Here is a 19785-nt window from a genome sequence, read left to right as displayed (position 1 = left end):
GCCGGGTCCTCGTCCTCCTCCTCCACCTCACTAGCAGACTCCGGGTACCCCTGAGCTGGGTACCGGTAAAAGGAAGGGTGTGGCCAACCCTCTGGGATCGGACGGTGTCGCCTCAAGTGATACTCATATAGAGGGAAAAAAGTCAAAGCTATGTCCCGCACCATACGAGCCTGTCTCTCTGCAATCAAAACTAACAAACCGTCACGACGCCCTTGGTCCATGACCGAGGATGCCTCAAAGGGTGGAGGAGGTACAAAATTAGCCAGTAGGACCGGCTGTGTCTATGTCTGGTCAGCAGGCGCGGGAGTAGGAGTAGGAGTAGGGATCGGGGTAGGTGTGGCCGTAGAAGTCTGGCCACCCGTGGAAGGTGCAGATCCCTCTCCAGTCTCAAGTCTATGCCGCTTCTTAGCGGCGGGTAAGGTAGTAGGTGGGCGGACCTGGAGGTGGAACTCGGGTAGAGGTGGTGGTCGGGCACCATGTGCAACAGTAGGCAAAGGGGCTAGACGAGGCAGGGTGTCACAAGGAAGGTCCACGGACAATGAATCATCTATCTTCCATGTCCGGTAGTCTGTGGTCAGCCAAGTCTGAGAGTGCATGGCACCTAGGCTCAGATATCTATCACCGTCTATGTAAGGTAAGTCACGAGGCAAGACGGTGAGGAGAGAACGGGGAAGAATGGTGGCTATGCCACCGTATACAATAGTGCCCATAAGCTTCTCTCCCTGAGCCTGGAAGTACTTGGCGGTAGAATAAGCAATGTTGAGGGTATAGGGACCCTTGCCGTCGATGTTTAGGTAACCGCCTAAGATAGAAAGGTCGTTGTTGTTGATGTTGTTTGGCTCCTTTCGGCCAAAAATAGTGCTCCCCATCAATCAAAGAAAGTAACGGGCGGGGGGTAGGTGGACCTGAGCGAGCTTTCGCTCATGAAAAGGAGTCTGTGCCAAAGCCCGCCAAAGCAGACTAATGACCTTCCTAGGGGCAATAGTGGCGCCCGTAAAGGAAAGGCCGAGTCGGGTACCAAACTCGTCAAGTGTCATAGAAAAGGTCCGGTTATACAACCGGAAGGACACAAAAAGACTAGTGGGGACAACGTCGTGTGCCCCTGAGGAGAAGGTAAAGGAGCTGAAGAACTCAAGGCTCAGCTCCCTGAAAGTGTGGCCACTCATAGTGATGAGTCCGGCCATCCCCTTGCCCCATAAAAGCTCACAAACTGGCTCGTAGAATCCGAGCCTCTGAAGTGACGTACGACAAAGAAAGCGCGTAGGGAGAAAGTCACAGTCAACTAAGTCATAAACCCTCTTACGATGAACACCGTTAATAAAAGTTACCTGGGGGAACATAGGGTGGGAGTCAAGAGTGTCGTCCACTCGGATCATAACACAGCCAACAGCGGGTGTAGCACGACCACGACCGCGACCCGGCCTCTAGAACCTGAAGTAGAAGACCGTCCACTGACGGTACGAGGAACTAGAGCCGCGCGTAAAGCAGCTGCGACTGCGGGTGAGTCCGCCACAGGTGTGCTCACTGTGGCTAAAGTAGAGGCCGTGGGTCGCACCGGTGACCGCCATCGAGGAAGAAAGGCTAGCAGCAGAAGTAGCAGCGTAGTAGTGGCCGTGATCGAGGTGGTAGTCGAAATAAGGCTAGCAAAGGCAGTGCTAGGTGAGCAAAAACAAGATCAAGAAAAGAGAGACTAAGAACACAGGAGCTGTGGTACTAACAGAAGTGGAGGTGGTGGTGACAGCAGGGACCACCGTCTCAGACAAGGACGGACTAAAAAGTCGAGCTAGTAGAAGGCATAGAGCTAGAATCCATCCTAAACAAATAGGGCAGGGGAATTTGATAAGAAAACAGCACGAAAACAGCGTGAAAATTCCCAAAGAAAGTCGAAAAATTCGACTAACAGCCCAAAAATTCCCAAATTTTCCCAAAAATTCGAATGATAGCAGGTAAACAGCGAAAATAGGGGAAAGGTAGCAGATGATAAAAGCAGCAAATTAAGCAACAATTGAGACAAATTAAGCCTAACCAGTTGTGTACAACCAAAATCAGTCTAAAATGTCGATTAAGATGAACCTTAATCACAAATTCCTCGAAAATTTTTGAATTAAACATGTTAATCATCAATGAGGCGAGGGAATTAATCATCAAGTAGGATAAATTAAGCATAAGAACACAATAATAGTCGAAAAATTCGACCCAAGATGAATACCGAACCCTAATTCCTAATTCACTTCAGAAAAGGCAAAATTATTGAAATTAAAATGCAAAGAAGTGTAGGAATTACTTACTTGATGATGAGGAACCTACAAATAGCAATTAATCGACAATCAACAAGCAACAATGGCAATTTTTGATCGAAAAACCGCGAAACCCTAGAATCCTCAATTGACCGTGTAAAGTAGCGTAAATCAAAGGGAAAACAGAGGGCAAATGACGATTAATTTGCAATAAACAAAATTTAGGTGGTAGATTTGGTAAATGGGCAAGAAAATGGAGGATTTTGGGGGGTTTTGATCGCAAATAAGGTTGAGGGAGACGATATAATGAAAAAGAAATGAAATAAAAAAACAAAGGAGGGAGTTAAAGAGACTCCTTGCGTGTAATTTCCAATTTCACTCGATCGAGTGGTTTAGAACTGCTCGATCGAGAACTTCTTGTATTCATCTACTCGATCGAGTAAAAAGTTACTCGATCGAGAACTCCCCTTTTCAGCTTTTGTCGATCGATCAATAGGAAACCATTCGATCGAAAAAATTCCACTCGATCGAGTACAAAAAGTACTCGATCGAGCTCCTTTCCTCGTGTAAGCTCTTGAATTTGCGTATAATTACCCAAACCTGCATAGAAACACTCACAAAAATATCCCAAAATACGAATAGTAACAGTCTATAGTCTTCTAATCTATGCTAAAAATGTCTAAATTCTAATTGTCCTAATTAAAAGCAATAAACAAATCCGACGGAAATTAAAAATTGTTTTTACAAATTGGTACACGGGGCATTTCCCCGCTCACTTCTGAAAGCAATTCAGTAGCCCCTTGGAGGGCTCCTGACTGGAGGACGCCATCTCGACAACATTAATCGTCCTCTTCACTTTCCACGAGCTTGAACTTGAATCGTTAGGAGGAGAATAGTTGACGTCCACATACGCGCGAACTTTTCTCGTCCTTACTCCTTTCTCACCAGCTTTAACATCATCGCTCCCACTTTGACTGACATTAATTGAACAATAATTATTGACAGCTCCTGCATTATCTTCATTTGTACCTGCAGCAAGGATAACAGACAAACTTTCCTCCTTTTTACTCTCAATCTGAGACGGAGGGGTCACGATAGCAGCATAATATTCCAAATCTTCATTTGGAGTGTCAATAGAAGGGTTAGTAGAAGAGAGGACATTACAAGGCTGAGCTTGCATGGGAGCCCTTCGGAACTTAGACTGATGGAATATCAATTCCTCGTCCCCAACCTAGAAAGTCAATGTCTTGCCCCCGACGTCTATTACTACACGGGCAGTAAATAAAAATGGTCTCTCTAAAATGATAGGGGTATGGGTATCTTCGGGGATGTCAAGTACAACGAAGTCAACGGGAATGAAGAACCTCCCGATCTTAATAGGTATGTCTTCAATGACACCTAGTGGCCGTGATATACTACGGTCGGCCATCTGAACAATCATATTTGTGCAATTAAACTTGGTCAAACCAAGTCTCTTAGCCAGAGACAGCGGTAAGACACTCACGCTAGCGCCAAGATCGCATAACGCGTTATAAATTAAGTGGGTACAAATATGACACCGGAATTGAAAAACTACCGGGTCTGACTGTTTGGGAGGTAACTTATTCTGAACTAGGGCCGTCCCTACCTCGGTCAAAACTACTGTCTCATGATCATTAATGTGCCTCTTACGCGATAAAATTTCTTTCATAAATTTAAGGTAAGAGGGTACCTGTCTCAGCAATTGGGCGAATGGCACAGTGACTTGCAAGCTTTTCAGGAGTTCGGCAAATTTGTCGAATTGTTGATTAGCCTTAGTACTTTGCAAACGCCTCGGGAAGGGCACCATGATGGGTATCTCGAGCCCTTTATTCCTCTCTTCCAATGTATCAGCTGGATCAAGCTCTAAATCCTTCGATCGAGACTTCTTTTCTCTCGAACGTGGTCTTTCAGGTGATTTTTCACTCAATCGAGCACTAGCAGGCTCTCGATCGAGTTGTTCTTTATATGCATTACTCGATCGACCAAAAGTATCATTCCATCGAGCAGATTCTTCAGCAAATTCACTCGATTGAGCAGTTTTATTTACTCGATCGAGCTCTTATTTTTTCTGTTCACTCAATCGAGTAGAAATTCCACTCGATCGAGTACTTTCTTCAGCATTTTTACTCGATCGACCCCCAGAAATTAGTCGATCGAGTAATTTCTTTGACGTGAGCTATTTTTCTTCGACAGTGCACTATTCATCAGCAGCAATTTCCTTCCCCGGGTTTGATTTCGGTCCTTCATATGAATAACCGCTCCTCAAATTAATTAAATTCACCGTCTCATGTGAATTCTTATCAGCTTGTGACGGTAAAGGTCCCGGTTTCCTTGTCGACTGGATCGCGGCTAACTGGGCAACTTGAGTTTTAAGTGCCTTGATAGATGCATCTTTTTGTTGATCACTTAGCTGCCACTGCTTTGTCAACGACTGCAACATCGTCTTCAACTCACCTATCTCACTTATCCCACCAGAAGATGATGCACCTTGATTAGGTGTAGGAAAACAAGGAGGCTTCTGAAAGCCTTGTTGAGCCTTATGAGGAGGGACATATGACTGCTGCTGCTGCGGAGGAGGGGTAGGATTGAGCACATTTTGACTTGTCCACCTCAAATTGGGATGGACTACCCCTTGGTTATTATAATAGGAACCCTCTCCTTGCCTGTATTGTTGAAAAGCAAGGACTTGTTCCTTATCTATAAGACAGCCAATGGCAGTGTGACCGTCGTTGCTCCCACACCTCTCACATGTGACAGTCTCCCCTCTAGTAAGCAAATGGACCGTCTGATGCTCCCCAGCAGAATGCAACTCTAACTTATCAAATCTAGCATTCATGGCTTCCAGGTGAGCCACAACTTGCTTATCGACGGCATGAAATGTTCTAATACCATCCCTCGGGTTTCCATACTCAGCACAGTGGGTCGCCATTTCTTCAATAAGAGCCCATCCCTTATCATCGTCAGTGTTCTTTTGGAATCTTCCGTTGGATGATGCATCAAGTATGGCTCTGTGATCATCGTATGGCCCATTGTAGAACTAATTGGACAAGAACCACAGATCAAAACCATTGTGAGGAAGAGACCTCACCAACCTCTTGAAACGGCACCAAGCTTCATAGAATGTTTCATCCGGTGCCTGTTTGAAACTGGTAATCTTGGCCCTCAGCTGATTAGTGCGCTGCGGAGGGAAATATCTCTTATAAAAAGAAAGAGCAAGGGTCTCCCAGTCTGTGATCCCGCGGCCGCATCGTCTTGTCAAATCATCGCCCACTGGCCGAGTCGAGTCAAAGAAAAAGGAAACAGAACCTCCTTAATCTTGTCTTTTGTTACCCCCTTTGTGGCGGGGATAGTAGAACAGTAGTCCGTAAAGACCTCCATATGCTTCCTCGGGTCTTCACCTGCCACACCTCTAAAGAGATTTCTCTCCACCAGATTGATATAGGACGGACGGATGTCAAATGTATTCTCACCCTCAGTCTGGAGATTGAAACCTTTAGGAATAGGTTATGCTTTAGGCTCCGAATGACTAGCAATATTCGGCATCTTTACTGGTTGGTTTGCAGAACTGAAAATGTCTTCTTCAAAAGATGGATTCTCTGTAAATAAGAAATGATGAAGTTCAGGTTCGAAAGTACTCAAGGCTTCCTTTCAAGATTCTCTTTGCAGACGAAGTCGATGCCTGAACAGTCTCTCTGGTTCAGAATCAGCTGGAACTAACTCCAACCTCTGTGACCTGGGCATATAAAACACTGAAATAAAATGAATATGAACTGCCTCAAGGAATAAAAAATCACTGAGACGGATAAAATAAACGAAACAAAGACAGATGGGACTATTGCCTCCCCGGCAACGACGCCAAAATTTGATAGGGCTGTCGTATACCTATCAAAAATAACTAACTAAACTAACTGTATAGCTAGGGAAGTCAGGTCGATCTCCTCAGGGAGGCAAGATATCTATAAAGGTCCGTCTATTTGGTCACAAATGGGGGGGTTTTGTAATTGGTTTTCTAAACTAAAGGTGTAAAAGGAAGAGAAGCAATGAAAGAGCAATAAAGGTAGAAGATGAGATTAAATTATCAATAGAGAGGGGACATGCCGGGATTTTGGTTCACTACGGTAGTCCAGTGACTCAACTGTAAACAACTTAGATAAATTACTGTGAGACGGATATGGAAAGGTCCTTCCGGTCCACTTTCTATCCTAAATTACCAGTAACTTAACTTCCGTCCTTGTCAGGGTTGTCTACTGTTCATAGTAGACCTATTTAGTCCAATCTTCTGATCCAGGATTAAATTTAACAAGATTAAAAAGGTGACTCTGAAGCGTTCACTCAACTAAGTCGGTAAATACAGTTATATTGCTATGGGGACAGAGTCTCACAATTAATTCATCTAACCTATTTACTAAATCGTCACATTTCTACCGCAGATCCCCTAATCCCAACATGAAATGATTTAGCTACTCATATCGCTAATGTTGTCAATAATAACAATATTAAGATAACTAATATAAAGCATGATGAAATAGTAATTAAAATGCATAAACAAAGATTAGGGCATAAATTAAGGAAGAGCAAAACAAGTAATTAAGATGAATAAATGAAAGATTAATATTAAAAAGGGAGAAAGAGATTACAATGGCAAGAATCCGGCGTAAAGAACAAACAAATCCGAGCTAAATAACCCCGAAAACAAAGTTATAGTGAAAGAGAGAAACCAACGCAGTCTTTACTGTGAAAGATAAAAAGTAGGATAAAACTTAATGCTAATGACCTAGTTATAATGCGTTTATATAGAAAAATTACTAAGTCCATAAGCTAAAAGAAATTCACGGACTAATTACTAAGCCCATGATTTAGCTACTCATATCGCTAATGTTGTCATCGAATAATCTGAAACAACTCGATCGAGTAACAAAACAGCTCTTCTTGATCGACCAAAATTGTTACTCGATCGAGTAACTCCTAATTCCAGCTCTTCTTGATCGAGTACAATACTACTCGATCGACCAACCTCAGCCATAGAAACCACTCGATCGAGTAACAAAACAGCTCGATCGGGTGTTCTTCCTCCAAAACAGCTCAAACTCATGACCGGCTGCTCCGTAGAGCGTTCCTTCACGCATCCCAATGCAAGATATCACTCTGAACAATCCCGACTCCTCAAAAAGAATGCAAAAGGGACAAAAATGGTACGATTCCACTACTTTCACGTTTATTCCTACCAAACGGACAAAACGAACCAAAGTAGCCAATTCGGGGCAAAATGCAATATAAACAGTACAAAATTACATGGAAATACGTGCTGAAATAGGCTAAAAAGACTATACAAAATGCACGTATCAAGGAGCCCGTTGTTGGGGATGTTGGTGTTGAGGGAGCCACGGGGGCTCGGGAGGAGCCTGCTGATGAGTCTGTTGGTGCTGGGAGGGCTCAGACAGGGTCTGAGGCCTGTATTTCTGGGCGGAGGGTTAGTACTACTAGAAGGAGGGGTCCTCGGCCCACTAGATGGGAGCTTCAGAACGTCGTTAGGGTCGTTGAGAGGCCTTCTCCCCGTCGCGTGGAGTCTCACGGGCAAAAGATGCAGAGAGCGGAGACGAAGGCGGATGACGCTTTCGTCGTCGGCTGGGATGTTACACGGGTTATAGCTCCGCGGGGGTTGAACTTGCGAGCGGCGCCTACTTGGGCTGAGGGTTTTGACAGTAGCCAGCTAATGCTGCGGCTAGACACTCATATCTGCTACCGTGTACACGAGGGCTTGGTGAGTTTACTGCTTTGTCGAGGTTTTGCTGTTTTTGTTGTTACAGACCTGTATAAGCATTCTGATGCTGTTTGTTTCCCAATTTAAGGAGATTGCTACCATGAGGACTTTCTCAGGGTTTTCGACTTGTCTGGGTTTCTACGATGTTCTCCGGGCTGGTACGAGGGCATTGATGGAGAGGTCGAATATGGGCCGTTGGTGGCTGATTGCCGTGACATTCACAGGACTTCGATTAGGTTGAACCTGTGTCTGATCCGTGCCATGTTGGACCGTTACTGGGACACGACGTCGTTGTTTCACATGGAATTTGGGGAGGTCGGTGTGACCTTGAAGAACTTTGCCTTGATATCGGGCCTTCCCTGTGGCGAGACGTCTGTTGAGTTCCCGGAGACGCTGGAGAGATTGTCTTCTGCCGTGATTACGGGTTTGATCGACAATGTTTTGCCTGCACTGACTGACATCACTCCTTTCATGATTGCGAACTCATATATGAGGGATCACTTCAGGGGGAGAGTGGCGAGCTTTGTTCCGGTGTCGTTGGCGAGTCTGGAGGCTGAGGCTGAGGCTGACGTGCAGGAGGCGCGATTGTGGTTGTGGTACTTCTTGGGTACCACGTACTTTGGTGACAAGGGTGAGCGCGTGTCGACCAAGGTACTTCCTTTTGCTTACTAACTTGGATGCCTTGGGTTAGTTTGACTGGGTGACGCCAGCTTTGGCGAGTTTCACCCGTTACCTACACGCTACGGTTCATCCGGAGGTGATGAGGGATGGGAGTTCCCTAGCTTTGGTTGGTCCCAGCCTCCTCTTGGAGGTACGGGCGTTCTCATGTTTTTTTTTATTGATTTTGATTTTGATTTTGATTTGTGGTTGATTTTTGGATTGATTTTGAGTTTTGGCAATTTATGAAAAATTAGCTAATTTGCGGTTGTTGTGTTTTGTTACAGGCTTGGCTGTATGCTTAGTTCGTCCCCTTGCGTCCGACGACGACTCGTGACGTGCCCTCGGCTTATCTTGCCGTGAGGGCTTGGACGGTGGCTTGGAAGAAGTCGACCAAGTTGACTTACGAGGACTGTAGGCGTCGGGTGAATGCCCTCCGAGTTGGTGACGTAAGTCGTTGCTTCTTATCTCTTTTGTTTTGTAGAAACGGATAGAGATAGGATGACTAGGTAGCCTAGAAAGCCCCCAGTTAGATGATTAGCTTTGACTTGAGAGCAGTTTGTTGGGTGGCCTTAGGAGCACTACACAGGCGTGCCGGCTGCTGTCAGGGAGCGTCTGCGACCTCGCAGTTCCCAGCGTATGTACCTCGAGACGGTGATCGAGCTGGTTTGGTAACTGGGCGAGCGTCTGGCTCGTCAGTGTTTTAGTGAGACCTTTGTGGTCCCGTTCGATCCGCCTAGGGTGTTGTTCCAGGAGTCGACACCCGATGAGGTTGAGGAGCACCTTCATGGCCACGGAGGTGAGGAGTTGTTGTTACGGGAAGCCGACTACGACACCTTCTGCTTGTCGAGGCTTGCTTGGTACCCGATTGAGGTACGTTTTCCTCTGTTCTTTGTTTTCATTGCCTCTTTTTGATAGAAGGGTTTGTTACCTTCGATGCAGATCCATATTGTAGGGTGTCGACGTGTTGATGAGGACCCAACCCCCAGCTTTCCCGACACAGAGCACTTTCAGGGGCCGGGTGATGAGGAGCTACAGCTGCGTCTGCCAGAGCCTGCAACCGCTGAGGTGACCGATGCCGGTATGTAGTGGAGGTTGACGGTTCTGAGGGTGAGTTTCTGATCGGAATAATCCTCCTCGTTTGTATTTTGCCTTGCATTTTTACTGTATTGAAGGACTTTTCTGGTTGTAGGTGTCGACCGCTAGTCATCAGGCTTTGTGGCGGATGGCTAACCGGTGGAGGGCACTTGCTGGTGACTTGGTTGCGAGGGAGTCTCGGCTTGCACAGGTACTTTTTGTTGGTTATTTTCTGTGTTTTTGTGATGCATTTCGCGTTTAGATCTTAACGACCTGTATTGTGTTTTGCAGGGTACTGCGGATCCGGTAGAGCTCGCTCGGGTCCGTGCTGAGTTGGACGCAACGAGGTCGATGATCGAGGCACAGGAGCAGGGGATCATCAGTCGGGACCAGGAGCTGAGGCGTCGTGAGGACAGGTTGTGGAGCCGAGATGCGAAGATTGCCTCTCTTAGGGCTCAGTTGGTTGCGGCGGACGAGCTTCGCGTCACGATGGACTACGAGACCTTGGAGAGTTCTCCGGAGAGGAGGCCCGAGTAGGAGGTTGTGTCTGCCTTGGCCACGACTCCTTGTGAGACCTAGACTGGTCCACTAGGAGGTGCTGAGAAGTTGTAGTTGTTTGTCCGTGTTTTAGACTTTTGTTTGTACATATTTACATTTTGCGTGAGGCGGTTTGTATATATGTGTTTTTGAATTGTGGTTTATTTTGTTTGGCGCTTTTTTGTGTTGTGTTTCGGAGAAGCAGGGTCAGCTGCTAGTTCCCCTTTGCTTTGCATTTGTTCCTGCATCGTTAGTGTAGAAAAAAGCAACAGGTAGCACGTATGCATAAACGTAAACACGCAAGAGCATTTGATGAAAGCAAAAATAACCACTATGACTGGAAGTTAAAATTTGAAATTAAATTTTGAAAATTCCGCGAGGTCGTCACGTTTGGATTTTTCAAAACAAATTGATTTGAAATTTTGAGCAATTAACTCGTGTTTGCATTAAATTGCATTGAATTTTGCTAAAAATTGATTTGTAACTCGAAAATCTAAAACTCAAACCACCATGGATGAATTTTTAAAATATATTTTTGCGAGTGTATTTGATTTGTTTTTGTGAGATCAAGCCTCGGATTTCCGAGATCTTGAATTTTTGAAGAAAATTGGCGTCGTGTTATCAATTCTCAATTTTTGCTAAAAAAGCGAAAAATTTTCGGAATTTTCGACTGACATGGAAACGATCCCTCGCGGATCGGGGCGACTAGCCCTTCCCCCTAGAAAAGAAGAGAAAAAAAACCCCGTATGCTTAAAGCTGCGTCATGGAAACCGTGTCGGATTTCGTAAAACACGAAAACAAGGAAATGTGAGTGTGAGAGAAAAACAAAAATTCCTGGATAGGCCCAAAGAGGCGCGAGCCTTGTGGCGGGATGATTTAGGTGTCAGGAAGATACACAACTTGCTAGGGATAAACCAAGGTGCGGATCCTGAGGACTAGCCCAAAGAGGCGCGAGGCCAACAACGAGGCAAGTGAGCTTCCCTTTTTCGGATAAAAGCGCTGATTGTTTTGTATAAATAGGGACGTTTGTGCTTCATTGTTTCATCATCCGAAACACGAAAAACATCTCTAAAAAACCTTTCTTCTTCTTTCACAAAATTATTCATGGATGCTTTCGAAAATAGGTTGCGACATTGGTGTCGGGATTTGTCGCCTCCCGAGAAATATCAACTTGTTGTAATGGGAGTTGGTTAATTGTTGGTGCTTCATCAAGTCAAGGTGCAATCCTCATTCCTTGAAGCATGCTCTCGATTTTGGGATTCAAAACATCATGTTTTCGTCTTCCCGAAAGGTGAAGTTTGTCCTCTTGCCGAAGAAGTAGGCGCCATTGGTGGGTGGCCGGGTTGTACTCCGATGCTTCCCCCGACTCGATTGTGTTACAAAGAGAAGTTTCGTTCAATGTTGGGCTTGTCAACAAGTCAAGTCAACATTCTCCTTGCTTCCCATAGTGTGGATATGTTAGCTCTTATCAACATTTTCTCAAACCGGTTGGATGTCAATGTCTCGGAGGTGGCTAGGAGAAAGGCTCTTGCCTTTTTCCTAGTGCATGCATACCTCTTCGTCGATGCCTTGAAGAAGGAGGGGCCAAAGTGTTATGGTAGCATGACCCTTGTGCATATAGTTGAGCAAATGGAGCATGGTAGGGACCCATCATAGTTAGTGCTTGGCAAGATCATCCAAGCTTTGGACAGGAAGGGCTCTTGTAGAGAAGTTCCCTCGTTCGGATCTCCAAGGATCCTCCAAGTGTGGCTATTGGAGAGGCTAAGGTAGGTAGAGTCTCCGGCCGATTCTTCTTCTTACACCTTCCGTCACCTTACTATGAGGAAGAAGTTGTACTCGGATAGTTTTGCATCCACCGAGGCCTATTGGACCTCAAGATTGTTGGAGGAGGGTGGTCCTCATATCCGTTGGGTGGTGCCATGTTGGCACTTGAGGTCCTTCACGGGGTTGCCCGCTTCGGTTGTTTGTTCTTGTTCTTTGATGGTGGTGGGTTTGAATGTTGCTTCCTTCATCTATCCCGAAAGGCTTATTAGGCAAATGGGGCGTCAACAAAAGGTGCCCACTCAAGATACTCTCGTCCAAGACAGTGTTTTTCGAAACTCCGAGCTTGTGGAGGTCTTCGAAAGATGGTGGGCCACTCCGCCGATTTGGGAGGTACCAAACCCCGTTGCCATGACATAGGTGACTCCCGCTTATGTCAAGTGGTCAAGAGCTCAAAGCTTGGAGGAAAGGTCCAAATCTCGTAAGGTCGACATCGTCGACTTGAAGTATAGATAGGTTAGCAAGGCCAACCGTGCCTTCTTTGACGACTTTGTCAATGATGTTAGCCAGGATGTAATAAGGCCACCAAAGAGGAGAAGCTCGGGTCCCAAAGAGGTAGTGGGCCGTCCATGGGCTCGTCTTGGACCGAGTATGGGGTCTTGCAAGAGACCGGAGGCCATCGCCGTTGTAGATCCGTTGAGAATCCGTTCCGAAGAGGAAGTTCAAGCTAGGCGGGCCAACAAGAAGAGCAAGGGGAAGATGTACCCCGACGGAAAAGGCAAGGGTAGAATGGAAGAATGAAGACCTCCATTACCGACTTTATTATTATGTTGTGTTACTGTTGTGAGTTTTTATTATGTTGTACTAGCTATGTATCGTGTATTTTGTGCTAGTTTTATTATGTGAAATGTCTTAGTCGACACTCTTGCTTCGACAAGTTGTAGACTTTCTTAGCTTTATTTGTTGTCAAATTTGTAATCCTTCTCATTAGTAATTAAATAAGAGGATTGCTTGTGTCAAAAGAAATTGTGAACGCTTGTTCCCTCCATCTATTTTGTAAAGGATAATTCGATTTGAATTATCCTAAAAATTACACTTGGGAAATGAGATTTTTGTGGGAAGGGAGAAAGCCTTCCTTTTTGTATTTTTGTTTTGTGGAAAGGGGAATGTTTTTCCTTTTCTTTTTTTGAATTTGAAGTTGATATGGGTGATTGTTTTTGTATGTGGGGATGGTTTTATCCTTCTTGTGTAGGAAAAGACTGCCTACTATCCACTTGAAAAGGAAAAATCAAATCGTGATCATAGTTCAAAATATTTTGTAAAGTTTTATTTGGGTTTTGTTGTTGTATCCTTCTTGTGTAAGAAAGGACTGCCTACGTATCCACCTGAAGAGGTGAAATCAAACCATGCTTGTAGTTCAGGTGTTTGTTTTGAGAGCAAATGGATGTCCTCTTTGATAGATCAAAGGACGTTTGAAACGTGGCAAGGTGCCGCAACTTAGACTCGATAAAACATACAATAATTTCAAATCAGAACGTGTTGAGGAACTTGACTTAAAAGGTATATGGTGGTTGCTAGCTGTAAAACTAGGGCGAGGTTTGTTGGTTGCTAGGTCTCAAGGGTAGTATTTCTTGAGTTGGTCTAGGTTGGTCGGGTTTGTGAAATACTTCCCGTCTAGGTAACTCAGTCTCACTGCGCCCCCCGAAAGTATTTTCTTGACCAGGTATGGCCCGGCCCAATTGGGTTTGAATTTCCCCTTCGGATCAATGGGTAATGGTGCTCGAACCGACTTGAGGACCAAGTCGCCTTCTTTGATGTTCCTGGGTTTGACCTTTTTATTGAATGCCCGTTGTATACGTCGTTGGTATAGCTGGACGTTGTGCAAGGCGTTGAGTCGTCGTTCGTCTAGAAGCGTGAGTTGTTCGAACCTTCGACGGGTCCATTCTGCCTCGGGAACTTGACTCTCTAGTAGGATGCGTAGAGCGGACTTCCAACTCTACTGGTTGAACCGCCTCCATACCGTATGTTAGGTAGAAGGGTGTGGGTCATGTGGGTGTTCGAATGGAGGTTCGGTATCCCCAGAGTGCGAATGGGAGTTTGCTTGGCGAATCGCGGTAATTATCTTACATCTTCTTGATGATGGTGACAAGTGTTTTGTTTGCTGCCTCTACCACTCCGTTGGTTTGGGGACGATAGGGGGATGATCGATGTCGCTTGGTTTTGTATTTGTCAAGCAAGGCTTGTGTTTCCGCCCAGAAATGGGAGCCTTGGTCGCTGATGATTTCATGGGGTACCCCATATCTGAAGATGATGTTGTTCTGATTGCACTTGGCCCCTTGTTTGGCGGTCAAAACTGCATAGGACTGTGCTTTCACCCATTTAGTGAAGTAGTCGATGGCGACGAGGACGAAGCAATGCCCTTTGGTTCCCACAGGGTCGAGAAAGGCCAGGGTGATGTCATAATGTATAAAAGGGATGGTGGTATGTGTTGTATGTTGGCGAAGATTTGGCAATGTGGCAATGTTTGACGTAGTTTCTGCAATCGGCTTCCATGGTGGTCCAGTAGTAGCCTAACCTCATGATTTTTCGGGTCAGCATCATTGCGCTCATGTGAGGGCCACATTCTCCGTCGTGGACCTCTCCCATGACTTTTTGGCTTTGTGGTGATCAATGCAAAGGAGAAGAATCCCTTGGGTTGTTCTTTTGTATTGTTGTTCTTGGTTTATCACGAATTGTGATACAAGTAAACGGATGGCTCTTTGTCCTCTTGTATCAGAGTTGGGAGGGAATTCGTTTTTGGTTTTGTAGTTGAGGATGGCTTGGTACCAAGGTTCGACATGGTTTTCCTCGTCGTTGTTGATGGTGCAGATGTGAGCTGGCTTGCTCCTTCTCTCGACACATAGGGGCATCGATGTCATGTCGTCAGTTATGTTGACGAGCACGACAAGTTTTACCAGGCGTCAGCAAATTGATTTTCCTCTCGTGGCAAGTGGAAGTAGTCGATTTGGTTGAAGAATTCGGCCTCCTGATTTAGTTTTGCTCGGTAGGGTGCTAAGATGTCGCTTCGGATTTACCATGATCCGGAAGCCTGATTGATTATCGGTGAGGAATTGCCGTGGACCCTGAGTCTCTTGATGCCAAGTGTTATGGCTGCCTGTAGGCCGATGAGGCATGCTTCGTATTCAGCGACATTATTGGTGACGGCGAAGTCTAGTTTGACCAAGATTGGAACATCTTCCCCTTCTGGTGATATTAGAAGGATTCCTACCCCAAAGCCTCTCAAATTTGATGCAACATCGAAGTATAGGTCCCATGCGTCGGTGTCGGCACAAAGGATGTCTTCGTCAGGGAGTGACCATGTGTCGGTTGTTGGATCATCATTGACGGGATTTTATGCTAGGAAATCGGCGACTGCCCTTCCCTTGATAACCTTGAGGGGTATGAATTTGAGATCAAATTCAGATAACATGAGTGTCCATTTAGACAGTCTTCCGTTTAGTACGGGTTTTTCGAAGAAGTATTTGACCGGGTCCATCTTGGAGCAGATGTGAACCGCGTAGCTGAGCATGTAGTGTCGCAGCTTCTTTGTTGACCATACTAGGGCAAGGCATGTATTTTCCAGTTAGGTGTACCTTTTCTCATACTCGATAAACTTTTTGCTGATATAGTAGATAGATCATTCTTCGCCGTCGACGGTTTGTGCTAGCATTTCTCCCATGGCTGTGTCGGTGACACTCAGGTACAGGGATAAGGGAATTCCTATCGAAGGCCCTTTGACAGTTGTCGTCCCAATCGGTGTGATCGGAGGCGCGAAGCTTCTTGGACATTGGTTCGCAAATCATAGTGAGTTTGGCTATGAAGCGGCTGATGTATTGGACTTGACCGAGAAATCCCTGAATCTCCTTCTCTTTCTAAGGCCGAGGCATTTGTTGAAGAGCCTTGATTTTGGTAGGATCAATTTTGATGCCTCTTTTGCTGACGACGTGTCCCAGGATTTTTCCGGAGGTGACCCCGAATGCACACTTCTGAGGATTCAGTCTCATGTTATATTTCTGCAGATGAGCGAAGAATTTCCGGAGGGCGTTGATGTGGCTATCCCGCTCTTTTTATTTGACGATCATGTCATCGACATATACCTCCACCTCCTTGTGCATAATGTCATGTAGGAGTATGGTGGCGGTTCTTTGATAAGTCGCTCCGGCATTTATTAGACTGAAGGGCATGACAGTGTAGCAGTATGTACCCCACTGTGTAGTGAATGCAGTCTTGTGCATGTCTTCCTCAACCATTTTTATCTGGTTGTACCCAGCATACCCGTCCATGAATGATAGTAGGGCATGCTCGGCGGTATTATCCACCAGGATGTCAACGTGTGGTAGAGGGAAGTCATCTTTTGGACTTGCTTTATTCAGATCCTTGAAGTCGATGCAAACCCGAATTCTCCCGTCTTTCTTGGGTACAGGAACTATGTTGGCCACCCAGTCACAGTATTCGGACACTTTGATGAATCCGGCTTTGAACAGCTTGTCTACCTCTTCCTTGATTTTCAAGGCCCATTCAGGACGTATTCGGCACAACTTTTGTTTCACGAGTTTAGCTCCGGGTTTAATGGGTATTCTGTGTTCTGCAATCTCTCTGTCGATCCCAGGCATGTCTTTGTAGGACCAAGAAAATACGTCCTTGTATTCGTATAGGAGGTCAATAAACTGCTGTCTTTCTGAGGGGTCAAGGGTGGTCCCTATCCTAAGTTCTTGAGGTGTGTTGTCGGTTCCTACCTTAATAGGTTCGGTCTCCTCAATGATGGGTATCCTCTCATTTGTCAAGTTCTTTGGCTAGGTGAGGTGGGTAGTCACTCAAGTCAAATTTCTCATATTCGTTCAGAATTGCATTGTAGTTAAATTGAGACGAATCGTAAGCAAACTTAGCGTTCATTAAGTCGACTTGAGCGAAAAGCTCGGATAGGACATACATCTCATGGGCAGTCAGAGGCGACACAACAGAGGAGGTGGTCCCTGGAACAAGCTCTAGGTTGCTACCTTCCATGGGAGTGGGGATAACCTTAGTTGACTTGGCCTCTGAAGCAGCCACAAGTTTGTGATAAAACAGTGGAAAGGGGACTTTAACAGGGACATCAGGAATGCTAGGAGCTAGGACAGACTCCGAATCTGACTTAGACTCAGACTCTTTTTCACTTTCCTCTTGAACATAAGGCCTTCTCTAGTTGTGACCTTAAGGATGCGGCCTTGGCGATCGGTCCACTTGACAATTTTCCTCCAGCCTTGTGTAGCTTTCTCCGGGTCTGTATCGGAGATTAAGGCGGTGGGGTCGAACTGGTTGTCTTTTAGAGCAATGTTGATGATGTCCTCATAGCCGAGGTGCTTGATATTGTCCTCTCCGAAGAGGACACTCACGGCTTGTCCATTGAGGCATGGGGTCGACTCATATTTGGTCGACGCAGCTTTGGTGTTGTCGGGGATCAAGTAGCAGTCTTGAAAGACCTCTACGCCTGGGTGTTTGACCTTAGCTATGGAGTCATAGATTGGCTCAGGAAAGCCGTTGTAGAGCTCGGATTCTCCCTCGGGGACGAAGTATCCATTGAGAGTCAAATGGTATGAACGGAGGATGACTCCGTGCTTTTTGCGCTTCCGTATTAGGAGGTTCATCTCCTGGATGTCTTCATCGGTAGGTTCATAGCCTAGCCCAAAGGGGATGTTGGGGACCTTAGCCTGTTTCATAGGAGGCAAGGTGTTCTTCAACGGATTGAGGGGCAGGTCCGAGAAATAACCCTGGCGCATCAGAATGTGATTGACTGTGAGGTTGGAGAACGGGTCACAATCAAAAGGTGTTGATTCATCGGTTAGGGCATTCACAGCTTGGAATCCCTACATTTTGGTGTCGTCTTCCTCAATGACTTGGGAGGCTATCCCCTTTTTCATGATAGTCTTGATCGGGGAAGCGGAAATTGTGATTGTTTTCCCGTTAAAAGGGACCCTGATTTTCTGATGGAGGGTTGAGGTGACGGCCTTGACGGCTTGAATCCAGGGGCGTCCTAGAAGCATGTTGAAAGAGGCGTCGATGTCGACCAGCTGGAAACTAGCCTGTCTTTCCAAGGGTCCAGTTGCAATGGATAAGGTGATGAGCCTTACGACCTTACGACGAGTGCCGTCATAGGCGCGTACTCCTTGGTTTGTTGGGACCAAATCAGCTTCTTTGATACCCAGTCAGTGAGCCGTTTTGAGGGGAATGACATTAACCGTAGATCCGTCATCCTATAGAACCATAGGCACATTCTTCTTGGGGCATTGTACGGTGATGTACATGGCCAGGTTATGGTTGGCTCCGAATGGAGGGATATCTTCGTCAGAGAAGATGACCAGGTTGCTCAGGTCGGGGACATCCCTTGTCATATGTAACACTGCTTCTTCGGGAGAGGAGGTAGAGGGAACTGTCAGCTTTCCCAAAGCTTGTAGTAAAGCCCGCCGATGTTCGAAGCATGTAGCGATCAGTTGCGAAATTGAAATTTCGGCCTTTGCTTTTTGCAGTTGTTTAAGGATCGAGTTTTCGGGAGCCTTGGGTTGGGTGTCCGTGTCCGGGACAACCTGGTCATTCCATGGAACGACTTTTGAATTGTTCGGGTTTTGGTAGGGGTGTCCGGACCGAGTAAGATGACCGATCTCTTTCGCTTCTTTGCCCTTTCATGGGACTATGTAGACATCCTCCGCCTCGTCTCTCCAGATACCATTGATTTAGGGATCTCGAGGGTACCTTAGACGGCGGGTATTCTGAAAGTTTCATAAACCCCTATTAGACTCTTCTAATAGTGTATAAATTAACTCATTAATTTAGTGATCCTAGATCTAGTTACATGCAATCAAAATAATGAAATAAGAAAGAAAATCGAGTTTCCTTACATTGTAAATGGTTCGAAACTTTGGGCACAAACAAGGACACCTTTCTTAGTTGTTCTTGAGCTAAAAGATTATGGATGATCCTTCAAACCAAATCTCAAGTGTAGAGATTCTTCTCTTGTTGTAAAAACTACTAATATAATTAACAAGATTATACTAGTAGTATACCTTAAAATATATTCTATATAATATATTACTACTTCTAGTAATGTTTTTATGTAATATTAGAATGAACAAATTTTGTCTAAAATAATTTTTAGAGAGATGAGAGAATAATGTAAGAATTTTAATATTGCATAAGAGAAAAATGATTTCATTTTTCTCATAATAGAGAAGGGGAGCCAGGTGGGGGAGGTGTCCCAAAGCCAATGCATGGCTTCCACTTTCTCGTTTTCTCTTCTCAAAAAAATAGGTGTGTAAGGCTAGTAATTTTAGGTTATGATTGTGTCTTAATTTAACAATTAAAATAAAAACAACCACTAACCCAAAACCCTCCAATTTCGGTCCATCCATAAAATGGACAACCATTTTATGATTGTCAATTGTAACATTGTCATACAATATGTCACATGTAGCATGTAACATTTTATTAATGAATTTAATGCATATTTCACAATTAAATATCATTATATAAATTAATTAAATTACAAATAACAAATTTACTTGTAATTCATAATTACTTGTGTATAATATTGGTCAAGTTAATATAATTCACAACATTTTGTAATTATAATTAACTATTCATTCTTATCTCAATTTGTTTCATAAACAATAATCAATTTTAGTAATAAAAACAATTTAATTACTAAAAAGAATCCTATTTAAT

The 19785-nt window shown here is 45.0% G+C and overlaps 1 non-coding gene across 1 annotated transcript; it reads left to right on the top strand.

Moving 5' to 3' along the window:
• Positions 1-5320: 5320 nt before the first annotated feature.
• LOC141636465 (small nucleolar RNA R71) lies at positions 5321-5426 on the top strand. The gene has a single exon (XR_012541073.1). It is a non-coding gene; the product is annotated as a small nucleolar RNA R71 (small nucleolar RNA).
• Positions 5427-19785: the final 14359 nt, after the last annotated feature.

The sequence above is a fragment of the Silene latifolia genome, chromosome Y (genome assembly GCF_048544455.1).
Source record: "Silene latifolia isolate original U9 population chromosome Y, ASM4854445v1, whole genome shotgun sequence".
Lineage (NCBI taxonomy): Eukaryota > Viridiplantae > Streptophyta > Magnoliopsida > Caryophyllales > Caryophyllaceae > Silene > Silene latifolia.
The sequence above is the reverse complement of the archived record's forward strand: the minus strand, read 5'-3'. Positions and strand labels throughout refer to the sequence as shown.